A 26,940-nucleotide genomic window follows, 5' to 3' on the forward strand; every position below is an offset into this window, starting at 1 on the left:
CTGGCTGTTTCTAGTGACTGAGGCACCCCTGGGTTATGAGCATCCTAGCAATGGCAACTAGAGAACTGAAGAGATGTGGAGACATGTTCCCCAGTGGTGACAGTGGGGAGAGGCCCAGGAGTGGACTTCCAAGATGTAGGATAAAAGAAGAACCAGAGGCTGTGATGACCAATAAGCTTCTCCTCCTGCCAGAGCTAGTTAATGTGCTATATAACCTTTCCAGTACCCTGGAAATAAGGCCTTTTTTTTGGAATGTGCATTATACATGCATGCCTTTTTTTATATACAATAAAATGTTTTTAGATTATACCATTCAAAATTACAAGCATTGGGGCGCTTGGGTGGTTCGGTCGGTTAAGCATCTGACTTCTGTTCAGGTCACGATCTCGCCCTTCCTGTGTTCGAGCCCCATGTCAGGCTCTGTGCTGACAGCTCAGAGCCTGGAGCCTGCTTCAGATTTTGTGGCTCCCTCTCTCTCTGCCCCTCCCCCACTCATGGCTTTGTCTCTGTCTCTCTAAAACTTTCTTTCCTTTCATTGAGGAAGTGACAGTCAAAGGCAGGTGTATCATGACACTAATGAGGTTTGAGCTCCAGGACCCCTCATTTGCACAGGCCCCTTCGAAGGCTCTGGGAGCGGCCCTGGTAGTGTTCACGTGGTCATGTGCTTTGGGCAATTTCGAAAAAAGATATCTAATCTTGATCAGTTAACACCCTGGTGTCTTTCCACTCTGACCTCCTTTCTGTCATGCTTCTCCTTGTTTCATTCAGCTGGCCTTAGAGTACGTGTATTTTTGAGATCCAGTTAAGGGGAAGTTAATCTGGGGAAATATTTTGTTTCATTTTAATAGGCTGTATTTATATGGTTTGGTGGCCATCACAGTATAAAGAGGGGCTTCCCAGTTGATGCCTACCACTACTGTGCTGACTCACCCCGCATCACAAAGCAAAGTTACAAGGCAGATATTGTTACATGAATGTGTCTTGCAGCAGCTGGCCCCAGCATTACCTGTGCAATGGAGGAGTAACACAGTTTCAAATTTATTAAACTAGAACGTGGCCTGTGGGAAATTTTCGATTGTCAAACGTGTAAAATTGTGAGCGGAGGATGTGCTTCCCTTTGAGGTCTCCTCGAAATGAACATTCCCTCCCATCAGCAATATACTTGACAAGGTATGGTGGGAAATGTTTGGGTTCTGTGTTTGGCAGATGTGTTTGGGTTTGAATCTTCTCTTTTTGATATTTATAAACCTCAGTTTACTCTCCTGTAAGAAAGGAATAATAATATCTTTCCGAGTTACGATGGGAATAGCTACCGTTGAACACTTTGTCTGCCAGGCACTGGGCTTTACAACAACTCTGTGCGGTAGATACTGTTATTCCCATTTTACAGACGAAGTTATCCAAGGTCATACAGTAAGTGGGAGGTGGCCTCCATATCTACCAGACTCTTCCATGAGGATACAAGATAGCATATGGAATGTTTCTAGCATAAACCAGGCAGAGTCATCATCCAATAAATGGTAGGGATTGTTATGAAACCCACCACAGATCTCTCTCCCTTCTGACTGTCTATTGTAGCAACAAGCTCAACTTCAGAGCTTGCAGAACAGAGCTTGCAGAACAGAGCTTGTCTCTGTTCCTTTCTCCTACATGGTTCCTTTCTCCGCTAGCAGAAGGCTTTATGTTCTTAATTATTACTCTTAGCCAATCTATCTTATTTTTGAAATTAGATAATAAATTATTTTAAAAATACAAAAACACTATTATACCACATTACTAAAACTATTATGATTGTTGATATATTCACTAACATTCTCTACATGTTCTAAAGTTTTGTTATAAATCATTTGTATGCATGCATCATTTAAAATATTACATGTTTTCTAGACCTGCAATGATATTTTATAATTGACATTTCCTGAGTCACTACATAGCCTTTAGTCTTATTAAAAGTCTTTCTTCAACCAGAATACACTATTCAAATTTTGTAATTTGTGAAAAGGACATAACATACCATGCAGAGTGTTTCTCTATTTCTGTTCAGGCAGTCACTCATTCAACCAATATTTACTATTTACCATGTGCCAGATATTGTCCTCAGTTTTTAAAACTTGTTTGTACATGCAATTGTTATATAATTGTATTCAAGGTTTAAATATAAGTATATATGTTTTATATATATGTTTTTTAAAACACCATTGGTTTTTTTTTTCATTGTTTTAAAACATTTTTCAGGTCTTCATAATTATCACTTTTGGTGGCTGTATAATGTTCCATTAAAAATATCTGCCATACTATGCCACTTATTAAACTATTCTTGGACATTTAAATAATGCATTACAATTGGAAAGAATGCTATAGTGAATATCTTCATACATAAAACTCTTCTCATCTGTTGGATTATTTCTTTACATTAAATTCCTTTAAGTCAGGGGACTGAACTTTTTTTGTTTGTTTGTTTTGGACAGCTATTGTCTTCCAAAGGACTTTAAGAATTCACGTTTTCATCAAATGTAAAGATATTGCAAACACTTGCATATTGTTACTTTAAAAATGTTTATTAGCACATATAAAATAGTGCCTCCTTCTTCTGTAGCTTTGCATTTCTCTAATAATTTGTGAGGTTAAACATTTTTCTACTTCTTTTTAAAACAAGTTTATTAACTCTTAAATTGTCTACCACAGGGCTGTGTTAAGAGGACCAACACCAACAGTAACATGGATCAACACAGTGAGTGATAAGTACTGAATTAGGTCCACGTGGTGAATCTTCATATGAAGATTGTGATGGGGACCATGATGGGGAGAGTGTGAGTTGGAAAGGCTGTCCAAACCTGGGTTCATATCCTTCTTCTTCACTTGCCTGTTGGGAAAACCTGGACTTCAAGTCCATTGTGTATAAGATTGCACGAACAGTATAAAACATCAAAGGTTGTGATGAGGCTTAGGTAACTCTGAGGCAGAGACTGTATCCTTAGCACACAGCACAGTGCCTAACATGCAGTAGGTGCCCGATAAATATGTAAGCTCGGTTAAGCCCTGATAACACAGAAGTCCCCAGTAAACGCTAAACCTTAAGATATTTTCCCTGATCTCCTGGAACTAATAACCTGGATATGACAATAAGATATAAGAATAAAATCATAAGTTCTTTATGCAGATATTTTCACAGGGAAGGCTTTCCATATAGAAAGAGTGCATGCTAGGAGAGTGCAGAGGACTCTTGATAGAAGTGAGACAAGAATAATCAACATGACTTGGTTTATCAAAAAGGTGGGAATGTCCAGAATAGCCATATCCATAGGGAATAGACTGTGAAGTAATTGTTGCCAGAGACGGGGGAAGGGGGAACGAAAACCAGCTGCTAATGGGTATGGGATTTCTTTGGGGAGTAAAGAAAATATTATACACTTAAATAGTGGTGATAGTGGTACAACTTAGTAAATATACATAAAATCACTAAATTGTGCATTTCAAAGGGGTGAATTTTATATGTGAATCACATCTAAAGAAAAAAATTAGAAGTATATTCTTTTCTGTGGCTTATAATTTAGAACCCATGCCAATTAAGCAAATTCTAAGGGAAGGTTAAATAAGGAATTTATTCAAAGGCTCTAATATTTCACTTTTGCATGTGACTCAGCCCCAAATTCAGAAACTAGGAGAGTGGTTGAATAAATTTTGGTACCAATTGCCCCTATCATCAAGAAGAAACTGTAAACATGTCTTGTTATGCTTTCCTACCCCAAATTAGCTACTCGTTTCCTTGAATTAAAAAGTATAAAGATCACTATTTTCAATGAGCCTGGGTCCGTTTAATGCTTAACAGTGTCTTAGGAGTTGCTGAGAGCATATCATAGCAGAGGGCAACAGATCACAGCACCTTGATATTATTCACATAAAAGCTGATAATTCCTTGGGTAAAAATGGTAGAGATGCCTTTACAAGGTCCCTTAACTACTCAATCAGAAAGCAAAAGAAGGCAGTTGAAGGTCGGACCACCACCAGCCTAACTATGTTTCTACTTTATAATTACCTTTTTTTCTGATGCTACCTTTTAAAATATCTTAGGTTACCTTTCTCTTCCTTCAAAATGTCTGAACAAATAATTTATTACTGCATAATTTAGTTATTTCAGTATGAAATGGTCAGAGAATGGGTATCTGTGATATTGCAATTTTATAATTAGACATACATATTTGGTTCTTGACACAGAGCTCCTAAAACCCATGGCATTTCATAAGTGAGGACAGTGACAAAGGTACCTTTTGTTATATTAATGAAGGGACTTTTGGACTGCCCTGTGAATTAGGGCTCGTTGCCTGTGGAATCAACCCTGTGATTCCAGGGTTACATCTTTTAGTCCCATCCCCCCACCCCCGACCTCCAGGAGGGGGGAGGGGCTGGAGATCGAGTTCAATCACCAAAGGCCAATGACTTAATCAATCATGCCTGTGTAATGAGGGAGGCCTCCATAAAAATCCAAAAGGACTGGGTTCGAAGAGCTTCCGGGTGTGTGAACCCATGGCAGTTTGGGGTGGGTGACTTGCTCTGGAAGGACACGGAAGCTCTAAGCTTTTTTTCCGAACCTCGTCCTGTAGGTCTTTCCATCTGGCTGCTCCTGAGTTGTACCTTTCTTGATAAAGTGGTAACCTAGTAAGTAAAATGTTTTTGACTTCTATGAGCAGCTCCAGCAAATTAATCAAAACCAAGGAGGGGGGACACCTGGGTGGCTCAGTCGGTGAAGCGTTCCACTTCCGCTCAGGTCAGGATCTTCCGGTTCGTGAGATCAAGCCCTGCATCAGGCTCTGTGCTGACAGCTGAGAGCCCAGAGCCTGCTTCAGATTCTGTCTCCCTCTCTCTCTGCCTCTCCCTCACTTGTGCACTCTCTCTCTCTCAAAAATAAATATTAAAATAAAATAGAATGAAAAAATGAGGGTGTCATGGGAACCTCTGAGTCTGTCAGAAGCAAAAGTAGCAAGCCTAGACTTGCCAAAAGCTATGCGAAGTGGAGGGCAGTCTTGTGGGACTATCTCTGTAGAGACAGCATGAGAAACCTATTGAGTTGAATTGTAGGATGCCTAGCGGGTGTTGGAGCATTGCTTGGTGTGAGGGGAAAAATTCACACGTTGGAACTAGGTGCAGAACCCTTAGTGTCATATGCCCAAAACAACTACACATAGTCTAATCGTATATTAATTGGTATTAACCAATAGCATTTTTCTGCTGAAAATTCAAAAGAGATTTATTTTAGCTGTATCTGTTCCAAAATGTAATAAGTTTATGTGAACAATCACGTGAAGAACATAATTGCATGATATACACACAGTACCGTGTATCAGACACGGCGGCAAACATCGGACTGCAATGTGTTAAGTGTCAATTTATCCTAAAGTTGTTCGGTAATAAGTGAAAAATGTGATTTGGTTCCTTGTGTGGTTTCTTTCGCTGCACGTTCTCCAGCTGTTACTTGCTTGATGGCACTCAGAATACCTGGCTAGACACTCTCGAAGTTATAAGTCAAACATGGAGGAATCAGTCTGGCTTGCGTTTCCTGCTTGAGCCAACAGGAAGTAAAAATTAGTCCTCTGCTGTTTTGTCCTATTTAAAGGTTAAAAAAAAAATCCTATATGTGGGAAGCAACCAAAAGCCTTCTGCTAAAACAACTGATAAAACCTACACAATAAGTAATGACTTAAAATGTTAAATGGATTTTGTCCCCTTAACAAACTCAGAGTAGTTTAATACTAAAGTGCATGTATCAGAGAGGAATAAACACGTGCTCAGTTGAATCTGAGGGTTGATAAAGGGTCCAAACTGGTAGAGAAAAAATATCCATATTGCCCTGTTTCCACTTTATTGCAGTCCATAAGATTCCTCAAAAAATTAAAAATAAACTACCCTACGACCCAGCAATTGCACTACTAGGTATTTATCCAAGGGATACGGGTATGCTGTTTCGAAGGGGCAAATGCACCCCAATGTTTATAGCAGTGCTATCAACAATAGCCAAAGTATGGAAAGAGCCCAAATGTCCATCGATGGATGAATGGATAAAGAAGATGTGGTATATATATGCAATGGAGTATTAGTCAGCAACCAAAAAGAATGAAATCTTGCTATTTGCAACTACATGGATGGAACTAGAGGGTATTATGCTAAGCGAAATTAGTCAGAGAAAGACAAATATCATATGATTTCACTCATATAAGGACTTTAGGACACAGAACAGACAAACACAAGAGAAGGGAAGCAAAAATAATATAAAAACAGGGAGGGGACAAAAACATAAGAGACTCTTAAATATGGAGAATAAACAGAGGGTTGCTGGAGGGGTTGTGGGAAGGGGGGTTGGGCTAAATGGGCAACAGGCATTAAGGAATCTATTCCTGAAATCACTGTTGCACCACATGCTAACTAACCTGGATGTAAATTAAACAATAAATAAATTTAAAAATATATTGTAGGCCATAGGAGATTATAGTGAATGTTCCTTTTAGTGGAAGTTTCTTTCAACTCTTGCTACTTAACAAAAGGAAGCTTACCTCTAAGAAGCCAAGATTTGGGAAAGGTTTGTCTGCTCACATCAAGACCCCCTCCCCTTGTTTTATTCTTATTTTTCTGTCTTTGAACACTCAGAAGCTCTACTCCCTGTCCAACACACTAAGAATGAAATGGTCTTAAGTAAGATCAGAAAGCTCTGGAAGCCAGGTCACTGATACCAGGCATTGGTTCCAGAAATGAATGGATGTGGTTCTCAGAGGGAAGTTACCCCAAGTTTGAGCTATTCTAGAACAGTCATTTCTAGACTGGCATTTCTCCTAGCAAAACCTAACCTTTGAATGGAGAGAGATTGTTCCCATCTGTCCCCACCTGTTCTTTCACTTCCCATCTCCTCTTCCACATCTTGAAAGCCGTGGCTGGGAAAAAAACCTCAAAAAAAGGGGAAGTCTTCAGAGTAAGGAAACCCTTCCAGTTTGCTTTTTTTCCTGAATGGCTGAGTTGGTATGGGAAGAGAAAAAGAAAACAACAAAACTGTCCTATTCAATTAAAGAGCTAAGGATTTAAACACTGGCTCAGTTCATTTGTCCCTGAATAAATTACTAAACCCCTCGGGCCTCGGGTTCCTGATCTATTAAATGGGCATAAAATATACGTCCTTGCTGGTTTACCCTGAAGAAAGTATCTGACACATAAGTGCTTAATAAATGGTGTTGGCCTTCCTGTGTGTTCTGGGAGGTGCTTTAGGCTGTGGCTGGGAGGAAAGGGAGGTTTGCCTCTAGCCTCTGCCCAATCACGGTGCCAGATGAATGTCCTGGGTGATTCCAAAGGCAGTTTCAGTTCATTAGGCACACCTTGTGAAAGGGGTTCACAAGAGCTCAATTAAAAATGTCAGATGATACCAGCTTGTTCAGGGATCTCTCCATAACACTTTGAGGGGTTCCTTTAAATCAGGACATTATAAAAATACTAGAGGATTTTTACGATGGACAAATTCACACTGTAGAACAAAGTATACCCAATTTTGAAATAAACTTAGATATAACTATATATATAATTATATCTGCAATTCATATTTTTATTATAATTCAGCCTTTACTGATACAAAGATGGCAAAAATGAAATGAGATGAAAAACTGTATAATCAGTAGGTGAAAGTAGAACAAAAATGTAAATCACGGTGGAGCAGCATCCCCAGCCACATGCTCACACTTCCGATTTTAGAGAATTGTAACGTTGCCAGTTTGAGCGAGGCCCCCTTAACAATCCCACAGTCCGGCCAATCGCCTGAAGCATGTCATCACTTTAGATGCACGTGAAGATTACAGTCACTTGTTTCCTGATTACCCAGGTCACTTTTTAAAAGCATTTTAGGGGCGCCTGGGTGGCGCAGTCGGTTAAGCGTCCGACTTCAGCCAGGTCACGATCTCGCGGTCCGTGAGTTCGAGCCCCGCGTCAGGCTCTGGGCTGATGGCTCAGAGCCTGGAGCCTGATTCCGATTCTGTGTCTCCCTCTCTCTCTGCCCCTCCCCCGTTCATGCTCTGTCTCTCTCTGTCCCAAAAAAAAATAAATAAAAAACGTTGAAAAGCATTTTATTTACTTTTTTGTATACATACCCGCCTATAAAGATAAATTGATATAAATGGCACCATACACATGCGTCTTCAGTCCCTTTCTTCTCTTACATTATGGCCTGTGCCAGCCCTTGTCTCCCGCCCACTTTGCTCAACAAAATAACTTAGGTTAGCAACTCCATCTATCCTTCTATGAATGAGACCACCTTACACAAAATCCAAAGATGCCCTGGTCTCTACAGCTTCAGCCTAATCTTTCTCCACCTTCTACATCAAGAACTAAGTTGTATGATGTTCGACATGCTACTAGAAAGATAAACCAATATACCGTAGAACTATTTTCAAAAGCGAAGTTGAGATAGATGGACTTATCAGTCTTTGGTTAAGCTTGGTGCTTTGCACGTAGCACGTTGTCAGTAAAACCTTGATTCTGGAACTATTTCTAGTTTTTACTTGTTCCCCCCCCACCCCCCTTCTTGGTACCACTCTGTCTACAAGGATGAATTTTCAGAGGTTTCTGGGTAAAAATTTTAGCCAAGACATATGTATGTTTTGGGGGGGTGGACACATAACACCCTGAAGGTCAAAGGAAAGAGTGGAGGCAGGGTGCGATTGGCCACCGTGAATGGATGTTTGAGTTACCAAGAAAAATGGGCTAGAGGTTCCATCCAACACCTGCAAACCAATTGCCACGTATTAATGTCTCAGTTGACATCAAAGATCTTATTTAGTGCCTTATTTTGCTTAGTGTCATAAGAAAAGTCCCAGCAAAAAGGGGTGCCTGGGTGGCTCAGTCAGTTAAGCGTCCGACTTCGGCTCAGGTCATGATCTCGCGGTCCGTGAGTTCGAGCCCCGCGTCAGGCTCTGTGCTGACAGCTCAGAGCCTGGAGCCTGTTTCAGATTCTGTGTCTCCCTCTCTCTCTGACCCTCCCCCGTTCATGCTCTGTCTCTCTCTGTCTCAAAAAAATAAATAAACGTTAAAAAAAAATTTTTTTTTTAAAAAAAGAAAAGTCCCAGCAAAGTAATGAGCCCCTCAAGTCTCCTGCTTCATATCTTTTTTAAAAAACCATTTCTTGTTTTTGTTAACATTTATAAAAGAAATAAAGATGGAGTGTGCAGACAGGGGACACAGAATCCAAAGCAGCCTCTGTCAGCACAGAGTCCGATGCAGGGCTCAAACCCACGAACCGTGAAATCATGACCTGAGCCAAAGTTGGTCCCTTAACTGACTAAGCCACCCAGGTGCCCCTCCCACTTCACATCTTAAAGCTTCTTCTTAGGGTCTCCTTTCCTCTCTGAGGTTGCCAGGGCCCAGAAGGTCTCTCCTCATTCCCCATTAAAACTGCTTCAAAGAAAAAACCAGAGGGACACATTCACACTAATATCATATCATAAATGAATAATAAGAGAACTTCAACATACATACCAGTATTGTTTGCGATTTTATAAAAACCAAAGCATTATTTTTAAAAAGAAAAATCCAATAGGGTAGTTTTCAAGCATAATAGAAACACAGGAAGAAGTCCTGCAGAGCCTTTCTAGCACTCCTGAGTGCATACATAAGCCTCCATAGAAGGTGGCCCTGAGAAACCATTACGAAGAGCACAGGGCTAGAGTCAAGAAAAGCTGCGGGCGTGATTCCAGCTCAGCCATGCACCAGACACTGGAACTTAACAAGTCACTTCACTGTCTAGGCCCCAGTTTCCTCATTTGTAAAGTGAAGGTCTTGAACTAGATCACTTCGAAGTCACTTCCAGCTCCAACATGCTGGGATTCTAGGATTATAATGGCCCTTTTGAGTGGACCACATTATCTGGATTTAAAAGAGATAGCATGCTTGCCATGATACCATAAAGGACTTCTTGGCAAATCCAGAATGGAAAGCTTCTTTTCTGCACGGAACCCACCCCTCCACCCCCTCCCACCCTTAAGGTGGAGAGCATGACTCAAGGAAAATTTGAACTCCAGTTCAACACAAGTATTGATCAATGACGTGCTATCTCATAAGACTGTTCCACTTGTTCTCAGTTTTCTGTCTATAAAAACAAAGGTTACACTAATGACAGGGTGATCTTTTTAAATATGAAAAGCTGACCATGCCACCCCCTGCTCATCACCTACTGTAGCAAACACTGTCAGTTGCCAACTCAGCAGCCATTTGTCCTGTTCCCCCTACTTTTTCTCAGAGGCCCAAATTTGTTCCAGTATTCTCTACCTGGCCATGTACTTCAGAAGAAGTGGGTCTGTCCCCTCCAGGGTGTGAGTCCAGGTTGGTCTGAGCCAGTCATGGTGGTTGCATTCCCCTTGCCAGTGAATGGTTTAGGGTTGGGCATGTAATGCAGTTTTGGCCACTGAGGCATGAGGATTAGTCTGTCAGGGGATCATCTTAAGAAAGATTTTCCTCCCTGATTAGAAAGACACAGATCAAGTCAGAAAGCAAACAAACAAACCTCTCTTCCTCTTTGGTCATCTTGCGATCCAAAGAAGCAGCAGTCTGAGGATAAAGGACCATACCAAGAATGGCAGAGCAAAAAAGTGGAAAGAGCCTAGGTCCTTAATGACAGAGTTGAGCCACTGAATTCAGCCATCTTAGAACCTCCCTGCCTTTGAGCACATTATATATGCTAATCAATGTTCTTCAGTGTTTAAGTCAGTAGTGTTGGAGGTTTCCATTCGTGCAGATGAACACATGCTAATACATCTACAGTGCAAAACTAGCATATAGTTTTTGATACACAAAGCCCTTCATGATCTAATTGCCTCATCTCAGTCACCATCCATGAGGCTCTAGTCACCCTAGCCTTTGCCTAGCATGCCCACCTCCAAATTGTGCACCCTCATAAACACCACTACTCATCTTTCAAGTTCCAACAAAAGTATCTCCTCCTTTTTAAAATTTTGCTTAACTTCCTCGGGCAGGCCCTGCTGTACCGATTTCCAACAGTGTATCGTACATGCCTCCATTACATTGTTACCATTTGCATGCCAGTCGACCACACTAGATTGTGAACTTCTTGAGGGCAGGGGCCTCCAGGGCTTGTTTCTCTTATATTACCAGTCCCTGAGCGTATTTCTGTCTCATGGGCATGCTGAATGAATATAACACCTGACTTTACCTATCATTTTAGGAATAGAGCTCACCCTTAATTTGGAAAGTTTAATTCCTGTCTATCTCAGTGTGGGCCTTGCCCCAACTCAAATGCACAGAGGTCTGAGTAATTGAAATGTCTGAGACAACATAACCACCAGTTCCTGAGACCTTCACAGACTATGAGTGGTGGCTCTGGAGTTAGTTATGTTTGACAGTCTGACAATCAATCATGTTCTCTTCATTAAAAGAAATGAACAATGGAGGGAAATGTGCCCACTCCATTTGGGGAGTACAAAAATCCTATCCTATAACTCAGCTTCGAGATGAAGAAGTGCTAAGGCATAGCGAGCTACCTCGGTGATCCATCCAGCGTGAGGACATCAGGGCAGGCTAATATTTTAGAGTGACCAAAATTCGTATGGAGGAAATGTGGAACAGGGAGACTTCAGACCACAAATCCAAAACCTAAATCGGTTGAGCTTAAGCTTTCCTCTATGTTGAGAAACTGCCTCGCGGAGATCGGACACCATCTTCCACACCAGCCTGCGCTCTGCTGTTCTCTGTCCCCTCCACACACACCACACATATACGAACGTTGGGCGCTACCTACCATTCAACGTCTTTCTGTAAATAGCAGCAGCTCCACTGAGTAACGATTTAAAAGTTCACATCTGCCCAGGGGTAAAACAAATGACACACCCTGCAATGCACAAGATAAGCCAGAGAACTGGAACACGCAATTTCAGCAATTCCCTATTCAGGCCCAAAGCATTCTTTTGGGAATGCAGATCACCTTTAGCGGGACAGGGGGCGAACAATTACACTAGGGGTGCGATGACTCGTTTAAACAGCATAATTCAAATATCTTATTCATGTTGCAATATAATCGAACTCCTGAGGGGTTGCTACACTCCTCGAAGGAAAGAAAAAAAAAAGTGATAAAGGAGAAAATGCAGAGCAATGACATGGCGGGGTAAGCAGGTACCGGAGGCTGAAGGGAGTCAGGGTGAGCGGGATGCTGGCTGCCCACTAGCCTTCACGGAACAAATAGGGAAATTCCCGGAGTTGTGGGGCCCCACTGACCGCTTACACTGTCTATGGGAAAAACATGAATGCTAGTCCAGAGTCATTCGATCATCAAAACGTGCTGAGTACCTACTATGCGCTAGCATCGGGGGTGCAAAGAGAAGACAAAATTCCTCCCCCGGAAATAGCTCTCCCAATAGTAGGGAAGATAGACAAAACAGCGTGGCCAGCGCTAGAACAGAGAGGGAGAAAAGACACTTGCTGGGAGACAGTGAATTCTAGCTGAGAGTGCTAACGCAGGCCTCACAGGATGCGTGCTTAAAATGCCTTGAAAGAGGAGTAAGAAGGGTCTCTCCTGGGCCTACACAAGGCTCACAAACAAGGTAATGTGTCAAACGACAAGTTGCTGGGAGTAGTCTGGAGTGTGTGTGTCAGATACACACAGAAGGGCAGGGTGAGGGGCCGCGTTTACATCTAGGCCCAGGTCCAACCTGTCTTATTTCCCCCCCTGGCTGCTCCTGACTCACTCTCACATCCCTAAACACCACTCCCAGGCCTTTCTGGGCCTTCCCTCCTGAACACGTGCCCTGCCGTCCATCTCCAATTTCCCTCACCCTGTTCCCTTCTCTGCCTGGACATTTCATCTCTGTGTGAAGCCTCCCCATATCCTTGGGCAGAGCAAGGTGCTTGTCCCTCTGTCCCTCTGCCCACCTCCTTTTGGCCACTTGGTAGGATGGACTATGTTTCTACTTTAAAAAGGCATAGACACAGTCCCTGCCTTCAGGGAGTTTGGGAACCAAAAGCCCTGAAACACAGAGCAAGACACAAGCCACAAGTGCAGGCCCCAGTGCCCAGATGACCACCACAAGCTGAGCTGGCTTGTTATGACAAAGGTGCAGGGACCGAGGGCCATATCCTTAAGAGAGCTCCACTCTGCCCATGGCCCTCAATCAACCCTTTTGATTCCAGTATCTCTCACTGCATTGTCTCAATCCATGACCTCAATTTTGTTTCATCCCTTTACTCCTCCATTTCAGAGATTGCTCTGTTCTTCTCCTGCCCCACAACCAGCTGTCCAGAAACAACATGATAACAAGTAAGAGCACAAGCTGTGACTTCACCCAGAGCTAGACTTGCCTCCCAGCTGCAGCAACCCAATGACTTGCTGTGAATTGAAGGAGATGACAGCATTTAACTGCTCCAAGACATGGTAAGCACTCAACAATCCACAACTCCCGTGGCTGTTGATTAGCCTTGGGGTCATCCATCATTGCATCCACCTCCAAGCTTCATACCTACTGTCTTTTGAGTTCCGACAATTTTCTCCCCTCCCTCTCCTCTCCAACCTATCCCTTATCCTTCAGCAAGAGTGACAGATCCTATATAACTGTAGGACCTCACAAGCTTCATAGAGGAGGTGGCTTGGATGATGGGTCTAAAAGACAAGTAGCCTTGGGATCTGTGGATCTGACAAGAAGAGGGCATACCAGAAAGTGGGAAATGGTGAATAAAGACAGAGACAGGAAAGTATGTATCTAGAGTTCTTGTAGAGGAATGTAGGGTCTCTGGTTTGGCTGGATGGTGGGGTCAATGCCAGAGATATTAGAGGTCAAGATAGACAGAGGCTGGGACCATCATCTGCAGTTTCGGGGAAACCACAAGCATGGATTTGTGGGGGTAGGGGAGGGGGGAGCAGGCTGAAGGGTGACTGTATATGAGATGCATTGGGAAGAAAGAGACCCAAGATACAGGTCACTCCTCAGGGGTGACCCTCGTGTCATACAAAACACACAAAATCGGAAGCCCTGAGCTCCAAGATCTGCAACCAATGAAGTAAGCCATCTTGGGACTTCAGTTGGCTCATCGGCAAAATGAAAAGCTGGACTTTCCTGTGGAGTTACCCAAGTTCAAATACCAGCCTGACCACTTATCAGAACAAAAAGATCTTAGGTAAAGTCTTGAATATTTTGATGTCTTCATTTCCCTCATCTGTAAAATGATGGCAAGGGCCCTACTTTCCTTATGGTGCTGCTGCAAAGACAAAGCATAGACAACCATATTGGCATGAGATAGGAACTTAAAAAGGAAAAGATCTGACTGTTAAAAGTCCTTCCAGCTTAAAAAGAAAAAAAAAAAAAAAGATTCACAGTCCCTCCTATGACAGTCCTATCCTATTCAGAAAAAATCCTGGAACCTAATCTGGGCTAGTCTGGGGTACAACATGAAAATTTCCTTCTGATCCATTAAAAAAAAAAATTGCATCCTTAATGATCCTTTCCAGATTGTCTTCAGAAAATGAAAATGTATAATTAGGAAGTTAGAAAAGCAATTGTAAAAGTCTTGGAAATAATAAAACTCAGTTAAGCCTTTGATTTCTAACTCAGACTTGGCCTGCATTTAGAAGAGGAAGGGCTATCCAACAGGTATGCAGGCACACCGCTTGTGTCTTCCCGTGACTCATGGAGGCTCTGGAAAGCAAACAGACCACAAAACTATAACCAAGTGCTTGCTCAAGTCCACCAAACCTTATATGTCCCCAAGTTTGTCTGTGACAGGTCAGTTTTGACCCCTTCCAGAATCTGAGGACCAAAAAGATGATCTATTTCAAGACTCTGACCAAGAAGGTCCTGTTTCAGTTCTTAAAAAAAAAAAAAAATCCCAAGAGTAAAAAAAAAAAAATTACCAAGTGTTACTAGTCCTATTCCACCCTTCACATACCTTGCACTTACTTACCCACCATTAGGAAAACATTTATCACACTAGCGGGTTTCTAGATGTCTGTCTCCCCAGAGACTGAACATAAGGATATGTCTACTTCATGTTTCATTCCCAGTGCCTCCTGTATGACCGTCACCATACCTACTATATTTTCAACACCTGTGATCCAGGGCAGCCTGAAACCACAGTGCATATTCTTGCAATTACACCTACCGCATCCCAAAGGACTGAAGGAAAAAATACCCGGAATACATGAGCGAATGAGCATTCACATCCCATGCCATTCTTTCCACCCCAGATACCCTTTCCTTTCATTTTTGAGACTTCTCAAGTCTCCTCTGGAAGACACTTCCTTATTGATCCCCACTCACTTCTGACTGTGTCTCGCCACCGTGCCTCTCTCAGCAGTTAGCACTCAATGCGTGTTAGAGGAATTCTCACCTCTTTCACTCTGAAGCAGTGTGCTACATTGAGTAGGCTCTCTCTGAGCTTTGCCCTTTTGGCTCTCCTTCTACTTCATCTACTCAAAAAGTCCCCACTTCTTAAGCCTCCTTCTTCCTGCCCTCCTTTCCCACAGATGAAACATCTTTGAGGTGGACAGAGCAGGGCACAGGTCAGAGATTCTCACCTGACTATTCATCACAATCATCTACAGAGGTTAAAAAATAACAGACGGGGGCTCTCTGCGCCTCCCCATTCAATAGACAGCAGCGTCTTCGTGTGCAGTGCCAGCTGCATCCTCCAGACATGATGGTGGAGGTCAGAGTGAACGGATTTGACCTTATTGGGTACCTTGTTACCACGGCTGCTTTTAAATCTGGCAAAGTAAATATTGTCATCCCAAATGACTTCTTTGTTGACCTCAACTACATGGTCTATGTGTTCCAGTATGATTTCACCCATGACAAATTCAATGGCACAGTCAAAGCTGAGAATGTGGAACCCGTCATCAACAGAAAGCCCATCTCCGTCTTCTAAGAGAAAGTTCCCAACAACATCATGGGGTGATGCTCGTGCCGCATATGTTGTGGAGTCTGCTGGTGTCTTCACTACCATGGAGGAAGCTGGAGCTCACTTGAAGGGTAGAGCTAAGAGGGTCATCATCTCTGCCCATCCTGCTGATGCCCTCATGCTTGTGATGGGCGTGAGCCATGAGAAGTATGACAACTCTCTCAAGATTGTCAGCAATGCCTCCTGTACCACCAACTGCTTGGACCCTCAGGCCAAGGTCATCCATGGCAACTCTGGCACCGTGGAGGGACTCATGACCACAGTCCATGCCATCAGTGCCACCCAGCAGGAAGGACTGTCAATGGCCCCTCTGGGAAGCTGTGGTGTGATGACTGAGGAGGGGCCCAGAACGGCATCCCTGCTTCTACTGGCACCGCCATGGCTGTGGGCAAGATCATCCTTGAGCTGAATGGGAAGCTCACTGACATGGCTTTCCATGCCTCCACCCTCAACATGTCAGTTGTGGATCAGACCTGCCACCTGGAGAAAGATGCCAAATACAATGACGTCAAGAGATGGTGGAGCAGGCATCGGAGGGCTCCCTCAAGGGCGTCCTGGGCTACACTGGCCAGGTTGTCTCTTGCAACTTCAACAGTGACACCCACTCTTCCACCTTTGATGCCGGGGCTGCATTGCCCTCAATGGCCACTTTGTCAAGTTCATTTCCTGGTATAATAATGAATTTGGCTAAGGGGACTGGGTGGTAGATTTTGTGGTCCAGATGGCCTCCAAAGAGTAAGAGCCCCCTGGATCACCAGTCCCAGCAAGAGTAAGAGGAAAAGAGAAGCCCTCAGCTGCTGGAGAGTCCTTGCCCCAACCCTTCCCCTCACACACTGAGAATATCCTGACCTCTATATGGTTTCCATCCCAGACCCCTTGATAAAGGGGAGGGGCTTGGGGAGACCTGCCTTGTCATGTGCCATTAATAAATACCCAGCCAAAAAGAGAGAGAGAGAGAGAGAGAGGAAAATAACAGATGGGCATGTGAGATCATTGCTTTCTAGAAGGAAACAGATCACAAGTCACTGTTGGAAGTGTTTGTCTGTGGAAGGAAGGACTGAAAGCTGGATGGAAGGGGCAGACACTTTCTTTTCTGTACTGTGAATTTTTACTTTGGGCATGCATGTCATTTAATTTTCTTAAAAATGGAAAAAACAGATCCTCAAGGTCTGTTCCCAGATACGATTATTTAGTATATCCAGGAAAGGGCCTCGGCATCGGTATTTTATTTAAAATTTGGGTGATTTTGATGCAAAGGCAGAATTGGGGCCCAAGGGAGAGAAAGAGGGTGTATATGTGTTGTGTAGGTGTGAATGCACATGTGATTCTGTGTGGCAGGGAGGGGGTTGGGGGCAGGATTCCACAACTGAAAAATTCCTTCAATATTCCTTGCCTAGAAGTTTCTTCAGCCTTCTCCCCAGAAGCCAGATGAGACAGTGGGCTCAATTGCTTCCCCCTTAGGAAAGGCCAGAATGAAGCTTGCTCCCTATTGGAGGGCGAGTAGTGAATGGTGACAAGCATGGACTCAGGAGCCAGGCAACCCATGTTTAAGTCCTGGCCCTAACTGTGCATCCAGGAACTTCTCTCTGCCTTCGTGTCCTCATTTAGTGTTGTGTGAACATGACACATGTTGCTATATCCAGAGTACTTAGAGCCAGGCCTGGCATGGGAAAAGCACGGTGCAATCACTATTAGCACAAACAGGTGACAGGTGAGCCCCTTCGTTATCATGAAAGTTGAAGCGGGTCACCCCCTTCGTCATCTGTGCCCCTGTGGTGCCTTATTGCTGGCCCCGTGGAATCACACCATAATGCCATTGTTTGGTCACATGCCTGTCTGCATTACTGGGATGTTACTGCCCTAAGGGAGACCCTGCTGCCCCTTTAATATTTTGTTGTCCCTTGGACATAGAGCAGTGGCCTTTGAGTGCCTGTAAAGCAGCCAAGGAAGTAGCCACTTAGTTACAAAGCTCCAGCATCCCTTTCTTCCAGAAAGCCATTCTTGACCTAGCTGAGTTTAACTATCTCCTGCTCTCTGTCCATGGACTCACCTCCTGGTAGCATGTCAACATTTCACCACCTTAGGCTGAGATTCCATCTCTCTTTCCAGGTGAGGGCTCCTTGGCGATAAGCCTTTTCTTCTCCTGTGTTACACACTTCCAGATTTCAGTGCATTTCTTGGCATACAGCAGGAGTGCAATAAATGTCTGTTGAGTCAGACTGCTGTTCTCATCTGACCCCAGCTGACACTCTCTGTGACCCCTACAGAAAGCAACCAAGGTGTTAACTTGATGTATAGTCTCCATATCAATGTGGGTGGGGTGGGGTGGGGTGGGGTGGGGTGGAGGTAGAAGGTGGGTTTCTCTCCACGAGAAGCATTTTTTTAGTAAACAGTCTGCAGATACTTGAAAAAGAGGAACATGTTGTGCCCTGGTTCTAAAATCCTAGGTAATTATACTTCATCGGCAGCCTGGCCCTTTGTTCTTTACCAAAACTGCATAGGAATAATCTTGCCATACTATTGCTACTATTAATAATGTGTAGACCTTATCACATTACAAACTGTATTATGAAAATTGAGTGCCAACACAGGGGAAAACTGATAGGACAAAGCTACCTCATTCTGTTGATAAGGGAGCAGACTTCCTTCGGACCGAAGTTAGGTCCCTTCTGGGCATGGGAACAAACTGCAGCCTCCTCAGCCCCAACCCCCTCCGTCTGCTCTGCTCGCACCAATCAAAGGGATCAGTGAGGACTTTGTGCCAAGTGCTGCCTCCTGAAGAACCCCCTATGCCTGCACCATGGCCAGCAGTTTGCATTCAGAGCAACAAGCAGGCCTTTCAAAACACAGGGACACAGCCCAATCCACACAGTGTTCGCTTTGTATAAGGACGTCTTCCTGTACTTTCCACTTCAGTCTCCCAGACCACACCTGTAAATAGGGTGCCGTCCTCACTTTTGTGTCTCACCCTCCTCCTGTGTGAACTGTAAATTCTTCTAAGCCGAGAATGGGCGGGGGAGGGGGAGAACCCTCTCGCTAGATTCGCCCCTCTTCCTCCTTGGGGTTGCCCAGGGCTCCTTGGGAGGGCCTTGACTCCTTCGGATTGTGGTGCTCTGTGAGCATTCAACGTACAGCATTGCATCAGCAGGAAGGAGAAGGTTTCCACCTACAGTTCATTAAACACAGTTTTGCCGTGCACATCCTCCATTAGGAAGTAGAGCATCCAAGTCCAGCAATCTGCCGAAGGACACTGAGGAAAGTACCTCCTCAGGGCTTACTTTTGCCTACAAAAACCAAAAGAGGTCTGAGCCCAAAAAGGATGTGGTGTAACTTCCTAAAATCACCTCCTATTCTTTTTGGGAAAAGACTTGCCCAGAGACCCAAACTGATTTTCCTTATTTCAAATGCAAATTGCACACACACACACACAGGCACACACAGAGACACACACTGTGAGAGTTTTTATGAGGTAAATGGTGGTGTCGTGATCGTCCAAGTTCAGCACCACTTTTTAACTTTCCATCACCAGGCCTTATCTTTCCAGAAAACAGATGAAAAGGTCTGAGGGAGGGAGGTGATCATAGAGATGGGAATGGCTTTTATTAGAAGAGTGTTTTCCCAGACCTTAACTAAACCTCATCCACTTTTGTCAGTCAGGGCCGACAGTTGAGAGCAATATTAGAGGAGGTAATTGCATGTATCAGTCAACAGCTTTTGTCCTGCAGCCGCTGAGAATTACAGTAAAACGGGCACAGGAAAACAGCATACTGGATTAAAGGCAAAAAAGATCTTTCTCCAGTTTCTCTCTACTCACCAGCTGTTATGTTCGGCTGTAGAGACAGAAGCAGCAATAATATCTGGGGGAAATCTAGCCTACCACAGTCTGGTTTTTTTTTTTCTCCTTCTGTTTTTCCTCCGCCTTAAACGTGATTAAGCTTCGACTTTAAAGAGAAACTTTCTCAAAAAGCATTCTATCTCACCATAGCAACTAAGCTATTGACCCTATATGAATTTTTCCCCCCATTCAAGTATATGAGCACATGTAAACCTGAACCTTCTACCATTGCTTAGACTGACTATAAAACAACCACCTCCAAGTTTTTGATATCACTTACTAACAGGGCCCAGTAGTTGCTTAAATAAACAGTTGGCAAGACACAGGTACGTACGTGGATGAAAAGTTCACATAGGGGTCCGAAATTCACCCCCCTGAAATGCCTACGCCTATACACCAGGCACAAATCCCCACAAGAGAAGTGTGGTTGTCACCAGGTCCCTGGTGCTGCGGACATCACACACTGGCCCCCATACCCCAATACTAAAGGAACTTTAGGAACTTTCTCTCAACCAGAGAAAATAACCAAGTCTGTCCAAAAGCAGCCAGAGACTTTGGACACAAAAGAGGAACTCTTAGGGCCGAGGTGGCGACGGTACCTTAGAGGGGGAACCGGCTGAGCTGGGAAGGACAGAGACCAACTCCAGCAGGATAGCAGTGGTCCCAGGTCATTACTGAGTGTGTTAGTGAAACCAGGGGCAGCGCTGAGTTTGGCCAGCTCCACCATGACTCTGGCAAAGGTCAATTGGGATATGGGTGTGGCGGGCCACAATAAAGTTGTTGTTATTAATGAACTTGATCCTTAGATACTTTAAATCCTATAGCCACGATTGATTTCAGATGCAACAGTAAACACGCCTTTTTTTTCTTAATTTTTTTTTACTTTACTTACAGGTCAGAAACTGAGGTTTAGAGAAGTAAAGCAACTCAGCCAAGTTAACATAACCAGTGAATAATACAGGCAGGATTCAAATCCAGCTCTGTCGTTCACAAAGCCGTGCTCATGCCGCCACAACTTCTTCTCCCTGGGGAGGGGGCACGTCCAGCAATAGTTGAGTATGGATGCCGGGGATGAGGGGAGCTATAGGATAAACCTGTAGCATTTTCCTGGGACATCAAACCCGTTCAAATATTAGTGAGTGTCAAATGGAACAGGAGGAGTAAGGTGGTGGGGGATTAAGTAATTGCATTAATCAATATTTTATAGCATTTTTCACATTAAATCCAATGGCTGTATTAGGGAGCAAGATGCAATATTGCTATTTTTAAAAAAGATTGAATAGGTAATGAATTAATATGATTCAAATTCAAACACTATAAATAGTACAAAGTGGAAAGTTTCTCCCTCCCTTATCCCCAAGCCCCCAATTCCCAATTCCCTACTCACTAGGCAAATTATTACCTATTTTAGGCATATGCATATACATATATCATATATATATGTATATATATATATATATATATGATAGCAAGTATATATATAGTAATTTTTTTTTCTTTTTTAAGCAAATAGTAGCCCACTAGACATGTTTTTCTGCACACTGCTCTTTTTCATTAAACAGGAAACCTTGGAGTTCATATCTATAAACAACTCCCTCATTCTTGTTGACAGCTGTTAGTATTTCATTAAATTGATGCCTCATTATTTATTTAACCAATCCTATTAGTGGACTCTCAGAATGTTCTGAAACTTTGCTACTACAAACAATGCCTCAATTAATAATCCTTTACATGGATCGTTTCACACATTTGAGAATATGTATGTGGGATGCATTGCCACAAGTAGAGCTGCTAGGTCAAAGGCATTTGCATTTACATTTTGACAGATATTAACAAATTTCTTTCTCTGGAAGTTGTACCAATTGGCAGAAAGCCATTTCTCAGTATTATCAAACTCTTTTCAGTTTGCCAATCTGACAGGTGAAAAATGAAATTTCACTGTTGTTGTAATTTGCATTTTTCTTCCTATGGGTGGGGCTGAGTAGCTTTTCCATGTCCTTAAAAGCCATTTCTCTTTTAGTGTCTGCAAACTGTCCATATCCTTTGCCTACTTTTTATAGGGTTTGGGGCTTTTTTTCATTGGCTTGCAGAGTTCTTTTTAGAGTACAGAAACCGTCCCTTTGTCGGAGACTTGAGCCGCACAGTTTCCCCTCACCCACCAGTCTGCCTTCTCCCGTCAGTTTCCACTGAGAAACCCAGCCCCACAGTGGCAGCATGGCACTGGCAGCCTGACTGTCCCCATGCTGACCCATGTTGACCCATCTGCACCTGAACTCTCCTGAAATCTACTTGTGGCCTTGCCAAGCTCCCATCCACATCTTGGGTTCATCCCCCAGGGCCTGTTCTTGTCCAACGGATGTCCAAGTCACCATGATCTGGCTATTGCATCTCCAAGCTCCTCTGAAGAGGTGAGGAAGTAAGAGAACGGTGAGAGCTGGTGCATATTCTCAACACCAGACCCCTACCAGGATCTCTACAGGCCACTGTGTCTTCTCCACTAAGCATGTAAAGTGCCTTGATAATAATAATCGCTCTCACGTATTGAACGTTTACTGTGTGCCAAGCACCAATTGAAGCACTTTACATCTATTTCCTCATTTCATCTTCAAAATGTCTCAAGAAGGTATTATTATCATCAACCTCTTCTACAGATGACAACACAAGTGACAGAAATGTTAAATAATTTGCCATGGGTCATATAATGCCAATATGAAGCCAGGACTGAAAGTCAGCTATATATCAACCTAACCCAACCCTGAAATTGCTGTAATCTTCAGCAGATATCCTGGCCACCACTCAGGTTACATATATCACATGCACGTACACACATATACACACACTGTAATACAGGGAAATCTCACTAATATTTTATGAGATTAACAAACACTTTATCCTAGTACCAACATGATATGAGGTCCTGTGGGCTTACATAAGCAAATTAAAGATGTTTGGGGCCTTAGCTTGCCTAGTTTTAACCGAAAGTCACGTAAGTTGTACAAAAATCTAAGGAAGTATCCAACTTTCCAAGAATCAAGGAAATAATATCTAGGAAAAGATGGCTTAAGAATTATGACAGGGGCTGGTCCCATGGGTCTACTTGGAAGTGATGCTGTGTTACTGAAACTTACACAACTCTCATATCCAAGGTAGAAGGTCATCCCAACCCTCAGCACATGCAAATGAAAAATCTTCCTACAATAAGTTGCTTAGGGATGCCTACTTCCACCTTATAGTTCCAAGGCCTAGGGCTATAAAACCAAACTTCCCCAACTCAAACCCACATCTCAAAGCCAAATATCCTGGGAGAGACACCAGAGTGACTCATTTGGCTATGTCTCTGCCATGCCAGATGAGGCCAGCTCATGTCTGTGCTCTGCCCCCCTCTGCCTCATTCCCTCGATGTGACCACAAGGGAAACAATGATCCGGTTGCATCTTCATCTTGACAGTATCAATGCAGCCCAAAAGGACAACTTCTACGCCATCTACCTCGGACAGCTGTGGCTAAAGGACACAGTCAATCCCCTGACTGAGTGAGTCTATGCAGGAACTGGTAAAACACGACTCTCTTGCGCTAGTTCTGTAAGGGATTCCAGCCAGTGTATATGTTTAACTATACAGTCAGATTTTGGACACCCCAGCTCAAATAATCCAGATGGCAATCTAATCCAATTTTTAGTTCCTCTACCCATATTCCTTTTGATCGGTTGACTGTTAATTCATCCCTTGGACTGAAAGATAATCTATTCATTTATCATCCCCAAAACATTCTGAGTCCCTGTTGTGCTATAGGCACTAAAAATAAAAGGATCACACAAAAAAGTTCTTAATTATAAGGAACTTATTGTCTATTAAGTTACAGGAATTAAACTATTAAAAATTAAAAAACTATTAAAATTAAACTATTAAAAAAACTATTAAAAGCAATTGCAATGCTAGGGAACTTCTGTTTGGATGGAAGTAAGAGTCCACGGGATGACCCTCAAGAGCTGAAACCAGGCAAGATGGCAAAGGATAGCCAGGGGAAGCGATGACTGAGCTAAGGCACTGGCAGGTCTAGAGGTAGTAGGGAAAATAATCCAAGTAGAGGTGCACCGTGAGCAGAGGCCTGGAGATGAGAAAGCCATCACTCACTTGAGAGGCGACAGAAGTGAAGTATGACTGCAACCAGAAGGGCTAAGTTTGTAAACATGAGCAGGGGCCGGCTGTGAAAGGCCTTGCATGCTTTGCCAAAAGTGTCTGACCGAAGGTGGGGATAACCACAGAAATAAGTGTATTAAGCAGAAGCATGGTACAACCACAGCAAAGCTGTTCAGGGGGTTAGTCATTTCATCATAGATTGTAAATGACTGTTGAGGCTTAACTGGTTAGTGTTTCAATAAGAGACAAAATCTTCAGCAAAAGAATGAGTCCCAGTGTAGAACTAGGAGAAATCAAATGAAATTGGTGTTGGTGGGCTAAGTGCCCAGATGTGAGAGACCCCATTGGTCTTTCCCAAATCACGCTAAACGATATCTACCATTTCTTTCATTAGCACAAAATTTCACACACACACACACACACACACACACGCACACACACATGCAATATCACTTATACATCAGATTATTCATTATAGTATTAGTTATCACAAGATTGAAAACCTAAATATTTATCAGTTTGGGACTGTTTAAATAAATTATGGTAAATATATATATTAATTGTATATATATATATATATATATATACACACATATACATATATATATATATAATGGAATACCATGAAGCTATAAAAAAGGCTGAGGGAACTCATTATTTACTATGTAAAAAGAGCTTCAAGATAAAGTATTGAGCAGAAAATGCAGAACAGTGCATATACTACACTATCATTTTTCCCTGAAAGGTACTGGGAGCAAGTGGAAGGGAAATACATATGTATTTTTGTGTGCGTGCATAAAACAACCCTGGAAGGAGACACAAGAAAACAATAATATTTGGTGGCCAGTAGGAAGTGGGTAGCCAGGGGAAGGAGGCTTCACTATATTCCTCTTTTGTTCCTAAATGTATTTCCTATTCAAAACCGTCCCTGTCCTTGAATAGCTCACGGCCCAAACTGATAAACACACGTACAACAGGCAAGAGCTCATTAAAAATATCTAATAGGCTATTAAAAAAAATATCTAATAGGCTATAACACAAAGGTAAGAGAGGGGTTAAACAAATACTTGGTCCTGGGCCAAGAAAAATACAATTGGAAAAGATCATATTCCTCCTATTTCAGCCAACGTTTCTGTTGAACATTTCTCAATTGTTCTCCAGGCCCACATCTTGCAGGCGTATCTTTACACCTGCGTAAGTTCAATCATGACTGAACACCCAGGGAGCTTTTTCCCCAGTCCCCTCACCTTACAGATGTGGAAACTGAAGTACAGCAGGGTGAAGGTGCTGGCTTCAAGCCAGGTGGGTGGTTGGCAATGTCCTACGTGAACCCATCATGGTGTCCCTTCCATTGGCAGACACTGACACTACAAGCACAGAGCCAGCGATGTTGGCTGAAACACAATTTGGTCTGTGGAGATTCCACTTGCCAAATCTCTTTGGGGACCCTGAATAAACTGTGTGCCCACCAGGAAGTGAGATGCCACCTCCTCTCCCCTCAGCAGGGGCAAAGGTCAGCAAACTTGTCCAAGGAAGACAGAAGGCATCCTTTCCTGGGGAGTGTTCTTCAGTATCTGAGCTCACTTGGTCCTGGCCACCTCGTTAGACCAGCCCCCAAATCTTGGAACCTGTAGTTCGGTTTTTGTGCAGAACAGAACATGATCCTCTGTGCAGTTAACAAACTGAAATCTCAGCATTAAGTTGCAAATCTTGCTTTAAATGAAACAAAAGAATGGTCCATCAACTCATCATCCCCAAGCTTCAGCCTTTAATGTCTTGATAACAGTAGAGTGATCTGCTCTCATTTGCAAATCCGCACACACCCTGGCAGGCAGCCTATGAGCCCGGTTCAGCACCTTGTGGCTTCAGAAACAGACCAGGGCTTAGCCTGAGGCAGCTGGAGTCCTTAGGGATTTCAGAGCCCTGACTTGCTCACATTTCTTTCCTTTTTCCACAGAAGTGCTCTTCCTGTCCAGGACCTTTCCTTGCTCTTGAAACTCCACACAGTTAACCGTTGATCTCCCCTCTGCCCTCCTCATCAGCCTCTTTATTCTTCTTGCTCCTTCCTCTGAGCTTTCCAGCAGCAACCCCATCCTAAAAATAGCTCCCCCCCCCCTTCATCCTGCCTGCTGATTCATGGTCTTTCATGATCTTCCACAGTGCTCTTCCTTTTTTCCTTTCATTTCTAGGTGCCTTTAGAGTATGAGGGGGAAATCTCACTTCAGCAATTTAAAAATAAAACAATCATAATGTAAATCGCAAAAGTGGTGAATATTTACTGAGCATTTACTTTGTACCAGGCACTGAGCTAAATGTGTGTGTGTGTGTGTGTGTGTGTGTGTGTGTGTGTTTGTATCCAGCATGCATGATCTCAGAATAAAAACATCTTCTGAGCTATTTTTGTCTAGAAACAGAATATGATTGGTTTCATACTGTCTACTCTCTAAGATGACAATAATCGATTGTGTTACCATCTGACTGCTTTCAAGTAGCCCCTCATTGTGTGACAGCCACACTCGAACAAACCATCTGGCTGTATGATGCTTGCACTGTAGCCAGAAATGTAGCTCCCTCCCTCCCGGGGAGGGAGCCATGAGACAGAGCTGCATCAATTTTATTCTTATGCTACAAAAACTCAGATTTCAACATCTCTCACCAGAACCACATCACTCCTGCTTGACATGCTACCTCAGTTTGAAGCTACTCAACATGACAACCCAACAGCCTCAGTCTGTCTGAAGAGTTTGGAAAAGAAATGAGTGTGAAGATGAGCTTTGAAAATCTCTCACTTCTACCTACAAAGATTTTATCAAATGTAACTGCCTGGGTTGGGGACTTGGATAATATCTTCCTCATAAGGAAATTCCACTAGAACTAAATATCTAAATAACTCATGGAACTTGTGACACTATATTTTCTATGCACCAATTGTCACTTTTAAATTACTCAGTTGAACGTTTAGCTTATTCATCCTATTAAGATAGAATGGGAACCAGCCTCCCTTCCTCAACTCTTTCCCCCCTCTAACTGGTCTTCCTTCCACAT

At 43.1% G+C, this 26,940-nt stretch overlaps 2 long non-coding RNA genes and 1 pseudogene across 6 annotated transcripts in view; 2 read left to right on the forward strand and 1 right to left on the reverse strand.

Annotated features, from left to right (window-relative positions):
* The first annotated feature begins 1,000 nt into the window (after positions 1-1,000).
* Positions 1,001-26,893, forward strand: LOC132683424 (uncharacterized). Of its 2 annotated transcripts, none has more exons than XR_009612224.2 (4): positions 1,001-1,170; positions 2,686-2,731; positions 13,230-13,402; positions 26,555-26,893. It is a non-coding gene; the product is annotated as an uncharacterized LOC132683424 (long non-coding RNA). The 2 variants fall into 2 exon arrangements; XR_009612223.2 differs by lacking the exon at positions 26,555-26,893 and adding an exon at positions 20,651-20,730.
* Positions 13,379-26,940, reverse strand: part of LOC132683425 (uncharacterized) — a 54,358-nt gene continuing 40,796 nt past the window's right edge. For 3 of the 4 annotated variants that reach the window (XR_009612226.2, XR_013557969.1, XR_009612225.2), the window contains 2 exons: positions 22,025-22,156; positions 20,705-20,781 (listed from right to left, as the gene is read on the reverse strand). This is a non-coding gene — a long non-coding RNA (uncharacterized LOC132683425). Of the gene's footprint in view, positions 14,661-17,971; positions 18,183-20,704; positions 20,782-22,024; positions 22,157-26,940 lie in introns of those variants that run through there. The other variant, XR_013557968.2, reaches the window with a different exon arrangement.
* On the forward strand, positions 15,307-16,921 carry LOC132683423 (glyceraldehyde-3-phosphate dehydrogenase pseudogene; annotated as a pseudogene).

Source organism: Panthera onca, chromosome C2, assembly GCF_046562875.1.
Source record: "Panthera onca isolate mPanOnc1 chromosome C2, mPanOnc1 haplotype 2, whole genome shotgun sequence".
Lineage (NCBI taxonomy): Eukaryota > Metazoa > Chordata > Mammalia > Carnivora > Felidae > Panthera > Panthera onca.